This window comes from Talpa occidentalis, unplaced genomic scaffold (assembly GCF_014898055.3).
Source record: "Talpa occidentalis isolate TD23 unplaced genomic scaffold, MPIMG_talOcc4v2.1 talOcc4.9, whole genome shotgun sequence".
In the NCBI taxonomy this organism is placed as follows: Eukaryota; Metazoa; Chordata; class Mammalia; order Eulipotyphla; family Talpidae; genus Talpa; species Talpa occidentalis.
The window spans coordinates 80895230-80913931 of record NW_023605305.1 but is presented as its reverse complement, the minus strand read 5'-3'; positions in this window follow the sequence as shown (position 1 = coordinate 80913931).

The window sequence follows — 18702 nt, the reverse complement described above, 5'->3', positions numbered from 1 at the left end:
TCTAGGGCAGCAAGATCTTGTCTCACATGAGATATCAGGCCTAACCCAGAAGCACCACAGTCTTCCTGGAAACCCCCTGGGATCCTTGAGTCCCTGGGTCACTGGGTGAGGGGCGCGGGAGGGCTTCTTCACAAGGCTTGAGTGGCGAAACCACTGTGTTAAGAAAGTCTGAGTCCTGATCAGAAGACTTAATATTGGGCATGCTAAGGGAGTGGTGGCTGCCCTTTCTGTCCACTGTACCCATCTCAGGTCGCGCTTCTCTCTCTCAGATGGGCTGCCCACAGTCACTCAGTATCAAGCTCTTTGAGGAGGACAGAGTAAGGGTTAACTTGACACTTCATCATCTACCCCTTACACAGGAGCTTGGGGCCACCTGCCCTGCTGGCCTTGCTCGCTCATCTCAAAGCAGCCCTCCTGTCCCCTTCACGAGGCTGTGGTGGGAGCTGGAAGAGATGACGTGTACCACGCCTGAGCACAGTGACAAGGCACCAGTTCAGTAAAAGGGCTATGACCAGGCCCTGTGCTCATCACAGTGTGGGGAAGCAGCTACCAGGGGTACTGAGGACAGACCACCCTTCAGTGTGTCTTTCTGATTCATTGAACACGTACTGTGTGCCAGGTCCTGCTCTGGTGGGCTCTGTGTTCCCGCTCTGTAACCTCATGCAGCGCCTGCTTTCCTTGGTGAGGGGCAGGAACTACACCCAGGGGAAGGACCCCCAGGCTCCCCTCTGCCCAGGAGCAGCAGTTACCTCCCTGGTCATCAAGAAAGCAAAACGTTACATTTAAATCCAGTTAAGATGTTAAATGCGCCAGTGCTGAATGGCTGTCCCAGCCCATCTGAAGCTGGAAGAACCTCAGGGTATAGCCACCTACACTTCGTATAACTCTCTTGAAAGGTGAAATTTGAATTGCACGTTGGGCCCTAGGCACAGTGTCCTGGGAAATATCTAGAAGAAAGGATGCCTCTCCGACAGGAGGGAGGGAGGAGGTGGATGAGTGTTGCTAACAGCTGACCTACACCCAGGGCCTTTCTGGGGCCCCAAGGGCGTGCCCAAAACCTTGCCCACATGACCTCACCTCATCTTCATAATAAACTGATGAGACAGGCACAATGAATATCCACACCATGCCCAGGAAGAGGCCAAAGCTTACTCAGGGTTCCAAGACAGAAAACCTGTGCAGGCCAAGCACCCCTGGGCTGCCCCAAGCAATGAGTCCCATCCAGCTTCCTTTTCCCCACTGTGTCTTAAAAAGCAGGTCAGGGGCCTCCCTGGTGGCACAAGGGGTTAAGCACTGCACTATGAAGCAATCCACAGCCTCTGCAGCACGAATTCGATCCCTGACCGGCCAGGGAGCATCCCACATGGTGCAGCAGACCTCTCCTGACTCGCCCGCTGCTCCCCTCAGCAGTGTACTTCTGTCAATCGGCCTGTTCTGTTCCCCACTCTGTCTCTGGTGAATCCTTTCACCCCCGGTATCTCTGGCCTGTACCCCAGATCTTGTATGCATAAATAAATATTTAAAAAAAAAAAAAAAGCAGGTCAGCTGGGGGTGCTAGAATTCCTGGGACTCGAATGGCAACTTTTTCCCTTCAAGTTGTACTGATCATCTACTTGACCACATAGTTTGGGAGCAGCACACCCCTCTAGAGGTTTACATGCTTCATTCACCTCCACCAGGTCTCAGGGTCAAGGCCCTGTCACGTTTTTTCCCTCCACTCCTACTCCCCCCACCGGTAACCCCTCTATTTTTCGGAGTCTAAGAGTTATTTTTGCCAAGTTTTGCCACTTTGTTTCCTTTGGTTATTTATATTCTGCAAATGAATGAGACCATCCCATAACTGCTTTTCGCTTTCGCACTTCATTCAGCATCATCACCCCGGGCTCGGTCATTTGGTCCCAAAGGCGCTGTTTCATCTCTGCAAATAGGACTCCGTGGAGTCTGCGCTCCACAATGTCCTGACCTTTGAACACACGCCGGTCGCTAAACAACAGTACCTTGGGACACTCCACATGCACCGCGCGCCTGCAGGACCCAGACCCGCCCAGAACTCGGCTCCAGGGGCTGAGCCCCTCGCCAGCATCCCCTGCAGCGCTCTCCCACCTTCAGCACCCGGAGATGCGGCTGGAGTGGGGACCACGTCGCTGTCCTGCTCCCTCACTAATTCTCAGTTTCAAGATGTTCTGCTGCGCCTGATTCATGGCCTGACAGGCTCATCGGAGCCAACAGCCCTGAGCTTGTAAGAGGCACAGGGGGACATGCCCTCCCGGCTGGGTTCCTCTTGCCGCACCGCGGGGGAGTTTTTAAGAGGAAAAGGCTGGAGCAGCAGGCACGTTTCAAAGGGCCAGGCGTGAAGAACGGTCACGTGAAGGCCGGCTCGTTTGGTTTTCATCTAATTAAAGCTTCCATTTCCACGGCCCATGTGAGGTGCAGCTTGTGTTTGCTTTTGTCCACAGGAGAGAATCAATAGGAGAAATGTGGATGCATTTCAGCATTTATTAGCAGCTCAATTGGAAGCTGTTTTATTTTAATAACATTCCTACCTCCGTCCTGACCAGGGTAAATCGACAGCTTTGATGAATAATAGACGAAAGAAAACTGGTTGTATCATCCCATTAAGAGGAAAGAAGTAAGAGGATGAAAGGGAGCTGAGCGAGAAATTGGAAAACACTTGAAGGCTGTGTTTTCTGTGTTACCAAAAAGAAGTAAAAACAAGCAAAAATACCTTCCAATCACGCTAAGAAATCACCAAACCTGCTTTACTTCAAGACATGCCTTCCAAGGCTCTGGCAGTAATTCCCCTCCTTCTGGAGGATTTCCACCACCTTCACTGCAACAATATTTACTTGTTCTTGCTTAGTTTCCACTGGGGTTGAAATGTGACTGAAAAAGGCGAGAACCACGTATAAAATGCCAAGTTGTGCAAAAGGAAACCCAAATGCCCAAATGCCCACATCCTCCCCCAGTGGGCACCTGGAGGGCTGGGGTGTTTTAAAAACAGACAGGGGGCCTCCCTGCTGGCACAAGGGGTTAAGACGCAACCTATGAAGCTATTCGTAGCCACTGCAGCACGAGTTCAATCCCGGTCCAAGGCAGATCCACATGGCACAGCAGACCTCTCCTGACTCATCCACTGCTCCCCTCAGCAGTGTAGTTCAGTCAGTCTGCCTGTTCTGCTCCCCACTCTCTCTGGTGAATCCTCTTATCACCACCCTCTGACCTCTGGCCTGTACCCCAGTCTTGTATGCATAAATAAATAAATCTTTAAAAAAAAAAACAACAGACAGGGAAAGTCCACAAAGACCAGGCATCGGCATTGGCAGGAGCCCCAGGCCACAGGGTCTAAATGGACCTGCGGGTGATTATTCTTGTGATCATGGGCTCTATTTTATTCTTGTATAAATGGTAATTATTTTAATCACACAGAGAAAGAGCAGCTCCAATGGACGTTTCCTGGAGGTCCTGGGTTGATTCTCCATCCGCTGGAACCAACCAGGGATGAGGCGGGCAGCCCTCGGAAGCTGGAATGCTGAACGCCCTGGGAGCCACGGGCAGAATCCAAATCCAGTGTCTTTTCTCTTCTGTTCAAGTGGGCTTACAAATGGCGGCTACTAGCGCAGACCCATTGCTCTCCCAGCAGAGCGGCCACCAGAGAATAAAGGCTGCTTGGGTCAGGTTGTGTGTGTGAGGATGAGCGGTGATGCTAAAACCAAGAGCTGGTAGAAAACAAGTGGTGGGGAGGGGCAAGGTGGGGAGGGTGGGGTGGGAGAAAAAGTGGGGGCAGCACTGGGTGTGCGGGAGGTTGGAGGCTGGGTTTCCCAGCCATGCATCAGTAGGGGGCGCTGGTTCGCAGAGTTCCTTCCCTGGGTTCTGGCTGGTAGGTTGTGCATTTACTTTCCATGGCCTCCAGTGGGGCAGGGTAGCCCTGTGCACACTTCCCACATTTTGCAGGATGGGGCTTGTTGCCTGGACAGTTAGCCCTACAGGCTACAACAACCTGAGAAGCCCCTTCCCCCGCAGCCCCACCCACCACTGCCCAAGGCAGTCTGGCTGTTGTTCCAAGTCACCATCACTACCACCCATTCTTCCTGCCCCCTCAAGCTCCTGGTAAACGTGTGGGTGTGGCAGACAGAGCTGCAGAGATAGGGCCTGAAGGTGGGACAGATACTGCAGCAGGACCCAGGGGCGCACAGTGGGAGAGAGGGGGAGAAGAGTGTAGCAGTGGCTGTGTGGTGCTATGGTTAGGACAGTGATTTGGGTCCCGATGCAGGCAGGTCACCAACCAGCTGTGGGAGCTTGGGCAAATCACTTAAACTGTTCAGCCTCAATTTCCACACTATCTGTAAACAGAGGGCAAAAAGAACACCGTGATAGGTTTTTATGAGAAGAAAGATAATATAGTTGCTATGCAGCTTTATGCTTGCCTGGTAGGAGCCAATGAACCCTTAGGTTTGAGAGGAGCAGCCCCCATGGATTGAGGGGGGCCGTTTGACTCTTTAGCCAAAAGGTGTTTATACCAGGGGCTGGGACATTTGCTCTTTTCTCCCCTGTGGGGCCTAACCCCAGGCCACTGGCTAAAGCCTGGATTACATAACCAAGGATCTGATGAGGCACAGGAGGCTGAAGGTCAAGGTGCCAGGGCTGATATCAGCTGGATGTCCTTAGACTGGTTTCTACTGCTGGGTGGCCCCCACTTCCTTTACCTGTAGAATAAAGTGTTTGGTCCAGTTTGCCATCTCAGGGACCCACCCATTGAAGTTGTAGCAGTGGCCCTCCTTGTCCACTGAAGCCTGGCAAGAGAAGACACACTGAGGGCAGGACCAAAGTCAGCTGCTGCAGGGAGCCTTGCTGCCCCAGCCAGATAGGATACTGACAAGCAGGGGGCCTCACACCATGGGGCTGAAGATCTGGCATCCTTTGCTTTTTGTTCTTGGTCATAGAGAAAAATTTATCAGAAAGTATATTAGGCAATAAATTATATGTATCAGCATACTGTAAGTAAATAGCACAGAAAATTGTTTAGAAATTAGTTGTTGGGCAGTTTGGCCCACTTGACAATGGGAGGCAGTTTGTTGTGCATGCCTGACAAGCAATCCAGCACAACAGTTGTAGTGGGTCTTTCTTTTGCCTTCTTTTGAAGTTTCTTGGGAAAGTTTTTAAATGAAGCTATTTGAGTTTGGAGTTTCTAAATAGAAAAAGTTCTGATAGCTGAGTAGCAGCCGGTCCCCAGCTGAAGGCCATGCGAATAAGAGGAGTCTCTTCTTGCTTAGGCTTTAGCTGATAGGGATGTACTGGCGGCTATCTACTGTCTTAGGTTATTGTTTAGCTGAAACAATGAGTTCTAGTGTAAGACTTAGTTTTTTATTACCCTTGAAGGTTGCCTTCTTACTGAGAGCACATAGTGGCCAAAAGCCCATGGAAAAGGAGATGCACTGATTGTTTCTGCTTTGTTTCTATGCACATGATGATGTAATCTCACTGCTTGCAAAAAATGTATAAATAAAGAACCTGCTGAGTCTCTCGGCAGAAGATACTAGCACCTCACCAAGTGTCAGTGTCTCCTCATTCTACCTCGTCCCCTTCCCCTCAGCCCTTTCGTTTTCGCCGACGCCGTCTCATCCTTTCAGGAACCCCTGACATGACATTTTGCCGGAGGCTGGTCCCCAGCAGTCAGCCACTGAGAAAGTGGGCTGCTAGACCAGGCCTCAGGCACCAGCGTTTGGGGCCTGACCAGGAGGAAGGGGTACAAGCTGGAAGAAATCCCAGAGCAGAGCTCATGGAACTAGGTACTGCTTCTCCTGAGATGGGGACCACAAGGATACAATAGTGCTTGACAGATTGAGGGGATCCATAAGGTTATAGCAAGTAGTGTAACAGGGTGGTCCCCAGGAAAGGGGGAGGTTCCCTGCCCCACCCAAGGGAGGGTGGAGCTGAGCAGGGAGAGGAGAAGCTGAAGAAGAGACTGAGGAAGGAGGAAGCAGGATGGAGCCAGGAGACCTGGAGGAGGCACATGGAGCCTAGAGACACGTGAAGAAACTGCGCTTGTCTTTTGGTCGTGGACTGGGTGACACAGATGTGGGTGAGACCCGTGGGGAGGTGACCATGGCAGCTTTTATCTTGATGTTGATTTTGCTCTTTTCCTTCCGGGCTTGTCCGGTTGTTTGTGACCCTTTTCTGTGGGTCCCCACTGGAAGATGCTTTAGACTTGTGGCAGGCTTTGGGGCCTTGTTCTGGGCCAATCCCATATGGATGGACTTTTACCCACGAGGGGATGGGTAACTTTGGGTGCTTCATTTAGAAACTAGATTCTTTGCCTTACCTGTATTGTTTCCTAGTTTTATTAAAGTTCCTTTTCATTAAAGTCTCCTATGTTTTGTGTTGATGCGGCAGATGGCAGAACCCATTTAGAATAGGCAGGTTTGCGGGGCTTGGGCTGCCCCTCTCCCTGTCCTATAACAGTAGGACCTAGAAGTGTTCCCAGGTGGAGCTAGGCCCCAGACTACTTCTATAAGTAAGAGCCCTTCTCGTGATAGACTGTTGGGAGCTTCTGGGCCCCAACAGAAAACAAACACTGGCCCATGGGACACCAGGTGGCTTTGTGACCCAACCCCACTCATGAATCTATCCTTGGGTGGATTATCTGCTCTAACTTCGCTGGCCCAAGGTCTCACAAACCCCGGAGCGCCTCATTCTCAAGTACAATTGGGTAGAACCTGAGAATATCCCAAAGGCAGAAAGAAGCCACAACACGCCCTGGCGTTGCCTCTAGCTTCCCCTGTCTTGCCAAATAGTCTCTCCTTCCTCAGTCCATTCCAATGGCTTCAGAAGTAAAGCATGAGAAGAAAATGCATTTTGAGAAGAAAAAGCATTCTACCTTGGATTACCGGTGACTGGCTCTGCACCACACACCATTACCGAGAAGAGGACGCCTATTATTAAGAGATTAACAACTGGAAATCTAGAACCAGACTGCCTGTTTGAATTCTGGATCCACCAGTTACTAGCTATATGAATTTGGGCAAGTTGTTTAATTTTTCTGTACCTCAGTTTCCAATCTCTAAAAGAGAAATAGGGTCTCCCTGGTGGCACAAGGTGTTAAGACACAACCTATGAAGCTATCTGCAGCCACTGCAGCACGAGTTCGATCCCTGGCCAAGAAGATACCCACATGGGGCAGCAGAACTCTCCTGACTTGCCCGCTGCTCCCCTCAGCAGTGTATTTCAGTCAATCTGCCTGTTCTGCTCCCCACTCTGGTGAATCCTCTCAACCCCCACACCTCTGGCCTGTACCCCACTTCTTGTATGCATAAAAAAATAAATCTTTAAAAGAGAAATAATAAAACATACCCTCGTAGGTTGAAAATTAAAAGACTTGGGCCTCCCCGGTGGCACAGCGGTTGAGCGCTGGGTTGCGAAGCTGCCCACGGCCTCTGCGGCGCCGGTTCGATCCCCGGCTGCTCCCCGGCCACTGGAGGAGGGTCCCACATGGCGCGCAGACCTCTCCTGCCGCCCGCTGCTCCCCTCAGCAGTGTACTTCGGTCCTTCTGCCTGCTCTGCTCCCCGCTCTGGCTCTGGTGAATTCTCTCACCCTCCCACGCTTCTGACTGTACCCAGTGCATGTATAAACAAAACAAAGAAACAAATAAATAAAACATGCCTCTATAAAAAAAAAAAAAAAAAAAAAATTAAAAAAAAAAAAAAAAGAAAAAGAAAATTAAAAGACTTAATACATGTAAAACTCTCAGGATAACACATCAAATGTTTTTGTTATTATTGCGGCAATAAAGCCCTTCTAAGAAGTTCTAGAGATTTCTTGCACAACAGTGTGAATATGCTTAGCATTACTGAACTACATGCATAAACGGTTAAGATACTAAATTTAATATTTTGCTCTTCTTGCCACAATAAAAAAAAGTCATAAAACTTATGGAAACATATGGAAAATTCTTTTTAAGTACAATTGAGAATTTTACACTTGTTCCTAGCTCCTTTTTTTAAAAAAGTGAGATTCAGGGCCTCCCTGGTGACACAAGGGGTTAAGTCTCAGCACAATGAAGCTATAGGTAGCCACAGCAGCATGAGTTCAATCTCCAGTCAGGGAGCTACCCACAGGGCACAGCAGACCTCTCCTGGTTCCCGCACTGCTCCCCTCAGCAGTGTATTTCAGTTAGTCTGCATGTTCTGCTCCCCACTCTGTCTCTGGTGAATCCTTTCACTACCCCCCACACACACCTCTGGTCTATACCCCAGTTCTTGGATGCATAAATAAAATAAATCTTTTTTTAAAAAAAGTTAGCCTCGGGCCTCCCCGGTGGCGCAGCGGTTGAGCGCTGGGTTGCGAAGCTGCCCGCAGCCTCTGCAGCACCAGTTAGATCCCTGGCCACCGGGCGAGGGTCCCACATGGCGCGCAGACCTCTCCTGCCGCCCGCTGCTCCCCTCAGCAGTGTATTTCGTCACTCTGCCTGCTCTGCTCCTCGCTCTGGCTCTGGTGAATTCTCTCACCCTCCCGCGCTTCTGACTGTACCCAGGGCTTGTATAAATAAATAAATAAATCTTTTTTTTTTTAAAGTTCAAAAAAAAATTTTAAATAATAATAAAATAAATAAATAAATAGAAATTTTTAAAGAGTTAGCCTCATTTAATACCAAGATTGATAAAATAAAATTCAGGTATTCTACAATTTATCAAACACTTATGGATTCACTACAGTAAATACTGCTGCAATGTATACTTATCTGGGTTCTTTTATACATATATACCTGTGTTTCTTTCTTCCCAAAAGTTTATTTTTGTATTATTTAGTTCACCTGTTGGTTTTCTCTATAGACAACATGTGAATGAAATCCTACAGCATTTGTTTCTCTGTCTGACTTATTTCACTTATTTCTTATTTCTCTGTCTGACTTATTAGACAGACTAATTATTAGAAAAATGCAGACCAAAACCCACAATGAAATATCACCTCACACCTGTGCACTATTTTATATTCCCCCCAACCTTGCATGAGGGCTCCCTTTCCAACACTTGCCTCTCATCTTTTGCACACTAGCCCGTCTCACAGGTGTGAGGTGATATTTCATTGTGGGTTTTGGTCTGCATTTTTCTAATAATTAGTGATGATTAACATCTTTCCATGTGCTATGTCAGTCATCTGTGTGTCTTCAATGGAGAAGCATCTATTCAGATCTCTGCCCATTTTTTTAATCAGGATATTGGGGTTTTGTTGTTGAGTTTTATTAATTCTTTGTGTATTATGGATATTAATCCCTGGTGAATAAAAAACATATAAGTGTCTTCTCCCATTTAGAAGGTTGTCTTCTTGCTTTGATGAAAGATTCTTTTTGCTGTGCAGAAGCTGTGATTTAGTCCAGTTTCTTTATTTTTGCTTTTGTTTCCCTTCTGACTAGTATCAAGTCCCCAAACACATCCCTAAGGCTGATATCAAGAAGCATATTGTTCATGTTTTCTTCTATGTATTTTATAGCTTCAGGTCTTACATCAATGTCTTTACTCCATTTTGAATTATTTTTTGTGTATGGTATCAAATAGTGGTTTTGTTTCATTCTTGTGTGTGTGTCTGTCCATTTTTTTCCAACACCATATATTAAAGAGACTTTCTTTTTTTTTTAAAGATTTATTTATTTATTTATTTATTTATTTATTTATACAAGCACTGGGTATAGTCAGAAGCACAGGAGGGTGAGAGAACTCACCAGAGCCAGAGCGGGGAACAGAACAGGCAGACTGATGAAATACACTGCTGAGGGGAGCAGCGGGCACAGCAGGAGAGGTCTGAGTGCCATGTGGGAACCTTGCCAGCCACCGGGGATCGAACCGGCGCTGCAGAGGCTGCAGGCAGCTTCACAGCCCAGCACTCAACCACTGCACCACCAGGAGAGGCCCAAAAGAGACTTTCTTTTTAAAAAAAAAAAGTTGTTGGGTTTTTTTTTTTTTCCGTTTTATTTTAAATGATATACAAGAATATACCGTGCAAAATTTAGGGGCAACGTCATAAAGTGTAATGAACTGAAATCAATTTTACAGCTGTTATTCCCAACCAGAAATACCACTTGTTAAGTAACATGAAAAGCCATGATGGTAGTTGAGAACAAATGCGGCTGCATTGCCAATGTCTGCTCTAATATTAGACACTTAAAGGAAAAGTAAAGCACAAGTGTAGCACTGCAATAAGTGCAAAGTCTGCCCCTGCCACAAAGATGACAAAATAAAATATTTAAGACATGTGGCCGAGTAGATATTGTACACAAAGTGAAAAATTGCAATGGTGTCATCTGTTATTCTGCACTGTTACAGTTGACCATATCCCAATGCTGTGAACTAACTTTCCCTTGACCTGGGCTGGGTCTCCATGGAAAGAATGGATGGGTGCTGCCACCTGGTGCACAGACTCAGCAAGCTCATGAGAGCCACAGCGGGTGATTTTGAAGAGTCCTTGACACACTGTAAACTCTTGGTTCCCTCATTGTAAATCAGTTGTCCATACGTGCGTGGTTTTATTTCGGGACTCTCAATTCTGCCCCATTAATCTGTGTGTCTGTTTTTACTCTAATACTAAGGTATTTTGGGAGACACTCACTTTCAACCCAGAGAATCAGGTTTCCTGAACTGCAGATAATAAATAAATGCTTCTTTATTAAAAAAAAAAAAAAAAGAATAAAACTCTCTGGGAGATGGTCCTGGAAGTTAATGGAGGAGGAAAATTGCCTCATAGATAAAATTTTGATAAAATGCATCACTGATTCTGTTGGGTGGACATATAGTGTGAGGACATGTGCAAGGTTAATGCTTTGGCTAGGTGAACAGATTTGAATAAGACAAAATCAGGATACTGGGGAGCAAGGTTTGGAAAGAAGGCTTGGGAATGGCCCTCACAGGAGATCCCAGAACACAAGCATATCGGCGTATAGTGTGGCCACTCACCATCATGAGGCCCCCACCCTGGAGGCTATTCTGATGATCTGGGTAAGGGGGACTTGCTTTGTGGATGCTGGCCTGCTTCTCCCCTAGACATTCCATGAACAAAGTGACCGAGGTGGCAAGAACACAGGCCGCATGTGGCTGGACTGCCCCAAGTCAGATCCAGCAGGGAGTGTTGCTGAATGTCCACTTGCTTGGCCCACAAAAGCTACCTAACCAGCTCACTGCCTGGAGAAAGGTGCTTAGGGTCCATCTCTTCCAACAAGAAGAGGCAGAAATGTGGTTTCTCTAAAAATAATCACGTATTTTTAAGTTTGGATTTATTTTCCCTGATCCCATACCTCCGCTGCCACCACAGCAGTGGATATGGGGCCTCATACCCTACCATGTGCCCGCCCAGCATGGCTTCTGGCCAAGGTTGTCTACACAGAGAATGTCTCGGGTGTGAATTTCTCTGTAGCTGTTCACTCATCCAATTTTCACAAGCACCATACTGAGCTACATGTGACTATCATCTCCATTTTACAGATAAGGTATCTTACCTGTAAGAAACAAACATTTCACTTGCTCAAAGTCAAAAGTAGGGAAGTGGTTGTTGAGGCCTGGCCTTGGATTCAGAGACTTTGGCTCGAGAGCCCATGCTCTTAATCACCCACAGAGGCCAAGAATCTTACCGTGGATCGTCCCTCAGAAGCCCTTGACCTTATAGAACACTCATTTATGGTAGAACCTTCCGAGGTTGGGCTGCTAACCACAGAGTGTAATTTATGCTCTGAACCAGCACATTCTGTGGTATTATTTCTCAGCTAGAACACAACAGAGAGGTGGAGGCAGAGTGGGGACTGTCACTATTTTACTTGCTAACCCATTCACAATTCTGCTCACAGTCTCTGGCTCTGGGTTCTGTCGGTTAGAGGTTTAGTATCCCAGTATGTCAGTTATGCTTCACTACCAAAAAAGTGCTATTGTTGTACACAACTATCTGGATCAATCTCTAGAGAATCATGCTCAGTGAAGAAAAAAATACAACACAAAACATTACATACTTGATGAGTTCACGTAGGTAATATTTTTGAAATGATAAAATTATAGAAATGGAGAACAGATTTGTGGTGGCCTGGGGTTGAAGTCTGGACGGGAGTGGGAGGAGGTAAATGTGGCTATACCAGGGCTGGATTTATGGATCCTGTGGGGATGGAAACGCTTGTTTCTGGACCGCAGCAGCATGTCAGTGTCCTGGTTGTGATATTATACTACAGTTTTGCGAGATTACCATTGGGAGAAACTGGGCAAAGAGTCCACAGAATCTCTCTTTATTATTTCTGCATGCAAATTATAATTATCCCAAAAGGAGAAGTTTAATTAAAAACGAGAACAGTAGTTTCTACCCAGATGTCCTTCCTTACTTTGGTTGTGTGTGCACGTGCATTTTTAAACTTGCAGCATTTGCTAGTTTTGTGGTGTATACTTGGGATTTCAAATGACTAATGTACCATCCCTAAATTTGGAATTGCGAAGACCACACAATCTGCTTTCACAAGCCAGTGCAGATCAACAAAGCTTTTTTGCCCTGTTAGTTTGGCAAAGTTAGAAATGCTAGTTAGAGCCCGTGTTGCAGTCCTGCAGGAACCACTCGCACTTTATCAATGGAAGCGCACACTGAAATGCTATTTTTTGGAGGCCATTGTTAGACCTCATACTTTTGTACCCCAAATTCAATTTGATAGAAATATTGGTAAAGCCTTAAAGATTCTAAACAAAAAAAAAAAAGGTCCACTGCAGCGTTATTTGGTATAATGAAAACAGGCATTTCCTGAACAAGGGAATGGCTAGGCCTGCAGGGTCGGACTGAACACGGGAGCCCAGGGAGGGAGGGGAGCAGGGGAGCCCAGAGGGAACCCCAATGCAGCGCGACTCCGTGAAGGGGAAGCATCATTCTCCTGACATCCCGACGTCCCGACCCAGATCTTGCGACTGGAGAAGGAGACAGGCTTTGTGTGGAAACCTGAAGCCTCTGGCCCTTCCGGCGTCGGGAGCCAGACCCTGCGGCTAGTTCCCGCGAGCGTCAGAGTCCCGGCACCCGGGGCGTTCGGAGGTGGCGGGTCCCTCTGGAGCTTCTTGACTCCAGGTGGCATCTTTCTCACTGGGTCACTCCTGGGGAGACAAGGGTTTCCTCTTCCCAGTGTTTTGTTTTCTTTTGTTTTACGCCTATGGGCTCACCCCCAAGTATTAGAAGCAGCTTTGTAATTCCAAAACCAAAGCAACCCAATCCAAGAGAATGGTTGACTCACTCATGCTATGTCTATGCTGCGGAATCCTACGAAATCATTACAACAAAGAAGGTAGACCTGGCGCTGGCCTGGAGGACAGTGGGGGTGTTTGATGTCAAAGGCAGGCTGTGAAGCTGGATGCACATGACATGATTTCATTTAAAAAAATATGCAACTCTTGCTGCATGTGGATAGGAACAGTCTGGAAAGAGACAACAAAGTATATTTTGTTGAGACAACAAATTTTCTGTTGAAAAAGAGTGAAATCAGTGAGTTTTGTATATTTATGTAATTTTTTTTACAACACAGTTATTGTTATACTTTCCAAAAATTAATTTTTGGACCCAAATAGGTCTGAACAGGGAATATTTCACAAAGTTCATGGAGAATTGTGTCAGGCTAGGGACCCATCAGCTATATTCCTAGTGATGGTCTGTGCATTTAAATGAACTGAATGATGAGCGCAGGTTCGATCCCCGACCACTGGTTGGGTCCCACATGCCACACAGACCTCTCCTGCCGAGCCCACTGTGCTCCCCTCAGCAGTGTACTTCGTCCATCTGTCTGTTCTGTTCCCCGCTCTGGCTCTGGTGAATTCTCTCACCCTGTACCCTGTGCTTGTATAAATAAATAAACAAACAAACAAACAAACTGAATGATGATAGAATGTTAGTATCATTCTGTGGGGTTGCTCTTTTCATTTAACATGTTACTTTGTGTATTGTAATAATATGTTGTATTTTAAGTATTCAGTCCCAGCTTCCAAGGGCATTTAGACTGTTCTCAGGTTTTTGCTTTTACAGTCAGTGCTCTGATGAGCATCCTTCAACCTGCTTCCTCGTGCACATGTGTGTATCTAGGTCATGAGTGTCTCAAGCCACTTAGCATGTATATTTTTCAATTGTATTAGATGTTAACAAGTTGTTTTCAGTATGACTGCACCAACTTACATTGCCATCAGCCGTCTATAAATTTTGCCCAGTATCCTCTCCAACCGTTGAGATTGCCATTTCATTTTTTATAATTTATTGGTGAAAAAACTCATGTTTTTGCATTTTGAGCTTATTAGTGAAGTGAGCATCTTTTGTATGTTTTGTGGGTCATTCGGATTTCTTTTCTATGTTGTTATTTGTAGGTTTATATTTATTATTAAATATTGTTAAATAAAATTTATATTTAGGATTATATTGCGTATATGCAATGTTTTTCTTCTTCTTTCTCAGTCTCTATGACTCATTTCCTTTTATTTTATTCCTTCCCTCCCCCTTGCTTTCCTGTCTTCAGTATTATTTATGGGCTAAGTTTGCCACTCCACCAGATGCAGTGATGATGGTTTTTCTTTATCTTGCTCTTTAATGAGATTATGGGACTACATCTAAATTTTGTCATTAATTAATGTTACAGTAGGATTTGGATGGATAATCTTTATCAGGCTAAAGAAATTCCCCTTTATTCCTGTTTTATTAAAAGATTTTTCTATTCTTTTCATTATATATCCTCTCTTCTTTAATCTGGTGAATTACACTGATAAATTTCCTAATGGTGAGTTACCCTTGAAGTCCTGAGATAAGCCCTACTTGGTCGCGAGATACTATTTTAATACACTGTTGGATTAAATATGGTAATACCTATTGTATGTGAAACAGTATATACCTAGTATCATTTCCTTCCTTCCTTTCTTCCGCCACCATCCTTCCTCTTCACCACCTTCCTCCTCCTTAAATTCAAAAGTCACACTTTGGTTATTAGAGTCTGTTAGTTTTTATAAGTATTTTGCTTGGTCAGATCATCTGCTACGTAAATGTCCAATATTGTTGGAGCAGTCTGTCTTGCAGATTCCCTCAAAACCCTTCCTCTTTGCTGTAAATGGCAACATTTCATCTTTCCTTATGGCTGAATATTCCATTGTGTGGATAGACCACATCTTCTAATGCACCCCTGTACAGTGGGTACTTAGGTTGCTTTTGTGTTATTGTAGATGATGCTGCAATAAACATTCTCGAGCATATCATTTTTGAGTTGATGATTTCATGTTCTTCAAATAGATGCTCAGTAGTAGGATTGCTAGGTCATTGGGATTTCCATTTTTAGTTTTCTTAAGGTAAATCCAGATCACTTTCCATAATGACTACACCAGCTTACGTTCCCACCAACAGTGTAATAGAACTCATCTTTCTCCACATCCTCTCAAGCACTTATTGCTGGTGTCTTTTTAATTTATGCCATTCTTATATGTGTGAGATGATATCTCATTGTGGTTTTGACCTGCATCTCCCTTATTAAAAGTGATGATGAACATTTTCCATTAGACTTCTGGATATCCTCTTTGGAAAATTGTCTGTTTAGATTTGCTACTTACTTGTTAATTGGGTTGTTTGGTATTTTTTATTGTTTAATTGGATAAGTTTTTTTATATCTTGATTTTAACTTGGATGTTAACTTGTCAGTTATTATATAATATGTGAATATTTTCTCCTATTAGGTAGAATGTCTTTTTTAATCTATTTATATTTTGCTGTGTAAACTTTCTTATACTCTCCCTGCTTCTGTGACCTTTGTCTAGAGGTGTAAAATTTGACTCTAATCTGCCCTACTCACTCAACAATGCACATGGACAATGACTCTTGAACACACTTTTAGCAGAAATCATTTTATAATTGCCCTTCTCATCTTCAAACACTGTCTGATAGAAACAGGAGGGACTGGGGAAAATTCAAATACCTGTAACCAGATGGGATTTCACTGACTTAGGAGTGGTGTGGAGGTTGAGCATGAAATCAGAATCAGAAAGGGCCTCCCCGGTGGCACAGCGGTTGAGCGCTGGGTTGCGAAGCTGCCCGCAGCCTCTGCAGTGCCAGTTCGATCCCTGGCTGCTCCCCGGTCGCCGGAGGAGGGCCCCACATGGCGCGCAGACCTCTCCTGCCGCCCGCTGCTCCCCTCAGCAGTGTACTTCGGTCCTTCTGCCTGCTCTGCTCCCTGCTCTGGCTGTGGTGAATTCTCTCACCCTCCCGCGCTTCTGACTGTACCCAGTGCTTGTATAAATAAATAAATAAAAATAAATCTTAAAAAAAAAAAATCAGAATCAGAAACAAAAGCATCACTTTGTGACAATAACAGTGTAAAGATTTATAGCAGAAATTTTTATTGTAGAAAATTAAATAATTTCAAAAGGGAAAATCTTGAATAAATTATAACATATTCCTACTAAGTAATATGAGATAGCTCTGAAGAAAATTAACATGGAGGGATACTGTTAAATCAAAAAAGCCGGGCCTCCCCTGGTGGCGCAGCAGTTGAACGCTGGGTTGCGAGGCTGCCTGCAGCCTCTGCAGTGCCAGTTCGATCCCCGGCCACCCGCGAGGGTCCCACAAAAAAAAAAAAAAAAAAAAAAAAAATCAAAAAAGCCACTGCTGAGAAATGTGTATAAAATGTGTTTTTGTAAACATGAAAACCCTTCCAAATTTCTATAAATGTGAATACAGAGAAAATTGTAGAAAGAGGTCTACCAAACTGGCAGTTTTTTAATATCACCAAATTCCAAATTCTCTCATAAAAACACAAAACTGGCAACAAAACCAAAATCTTGTCACAACATTTCCAACAATCATAAATGAAGTGATACCAAAAACAAGTGGGTGAGGACAGACCACCAACAGCTAAGGGGCCTGTGGGGTGTCAGCATTTGTGTGGCAGGGAGCAAAGGCATCTGACACCCCTGAGGCCAACAGGTATTCACTGGAAACAGCAAGTAATACAGAAACGGTCTTTTCCAATCAGTACAGTAAGTCCTCACTTAACATTGTCATTTAGTTTTCAGAAAGTACTTTAGAAATTGTAACGGAACCAATTTGACCATAGATGAATTGATATAAACAAGGGTTATATTACTATGGCATGTTTTTGGTCACAAAATACATCTCCAACCTGGGCCTCCCCGGTGGTGCAGTGGTTGAGCGCTGGGTTATGAAGTTGCCCGCAGCCTCTGCAGCGCCGGTTCAATCCCCAGCCACCGGGTGAGGGTCCCACATGGCACGCATACCTCTCCTGCCGCCCGCTGCTCCCCTCCGCAGTGTACTTCGTCAGTCTGCCTGTTCTGCTCCCCGCTCTGGTTCTGGTGAATTCTCTCACCCTCCTGCGCTTCTGACTGTACCCAGTGCTTGTATAAATAAATAAATCTTTAAAAAAAAAAAACCTCCAACCTTCTAAATAAAACCCCAAGTCACTGCTAATATTAAAATATCATTCCTATCATTCATTCAAAAAATCCACCCCAGTTCAGGGTGTTAGGTGGCCAGAGGCTATCCTGGCAGGTGAGGGCATAAAGCATGACCCAACCCTAGACAGGAGGCCCTTCCATTTCATGGCACCTTCAGACACACTCCCTCTCCTGACTCACTGGGATATGGAGAAAGGCCAGAAAACCTCACCGGCACATCTTTAGGATGAAATCCATGGGGACATGAGGAGATGTGCAAACTCCACACAGATACAGGCAGGAAACCAGTGGTTTTTTTTTTTTTTTTTTCATCAACTTTATAACAAAACTCTATTTAAGAAAGAATGGCGGGCCTCCCTGGCACCGCACTATGAAGCAATCCACAGCTTCTGCAGCAATGGTATTTGAGGACCTGCTGTAGCTGGTTCTTTACAAGTGGTAGGAAGTAAGACCTAAAAGGACTGCAGTAGTGTAGACCCTAGTGTAGACCCTTGAACTGAGCCCCAAGGCGCTCTTCTAGGACAGCTCCACACTGAGGAGAAAGTGCTTGAAGTGGGATAAAATTGTATCAGGGCAGGAGCAATAGAGCCGATATTAGATGCTATCTGGATAAAAATGGAGAAGGGGAACAACGCTAAGAAATCAGAGTTATGGTATATTCATTCTTTCTCTTCCATACTGCCTCCCTCCCCACCTTCTCCCCCACCTCGAAACATTACACAAAAACAACAGCAGAGGGAGCGAAAGCTCTCCTGAAGGAGGCCTTCTCTAAACTAAGGAAAACAACTTCCAGAAGGATTGAAGGGGGAGCAAAGTGGGGAGAGGGCCCAGTGGACTGTGATGGAGGAATAATGGAGTTTTGGTGTGTTCCTGGTGTAATAACATACGTTTGAAGAGGTGTGAACCTATATCCCTACAACAAAATGTTGTAAAAGTAATTGAATTTTTTAAAAGAAAGGCGGCTTGGGCCTCCCTGGTGGTGCAAGGGGTTAAGCACCGCCCTATGAAGCAATCTGCAGCCTCGGCAGCATGAGTTCCATCCCCTGCAGGCCAGGGAGCTACCCACATGGCGCAGCAGACCTCTCCTGTCTCACCCACTGCTCCCCTCAGCAGAGTGTCTCAGTCAGTCTGCTCTTTTCTCTACTCTGTCCCTAGTCCTCTCACCCCCGGCATCTCTGGCCTGTACCCCAGTTCTTGATGCATAAATAAATCTTTAAATATATATACATACAAAAGAAAGGAGGATCAAGGAAAACGAGGGTACCAATAATAGGAAGA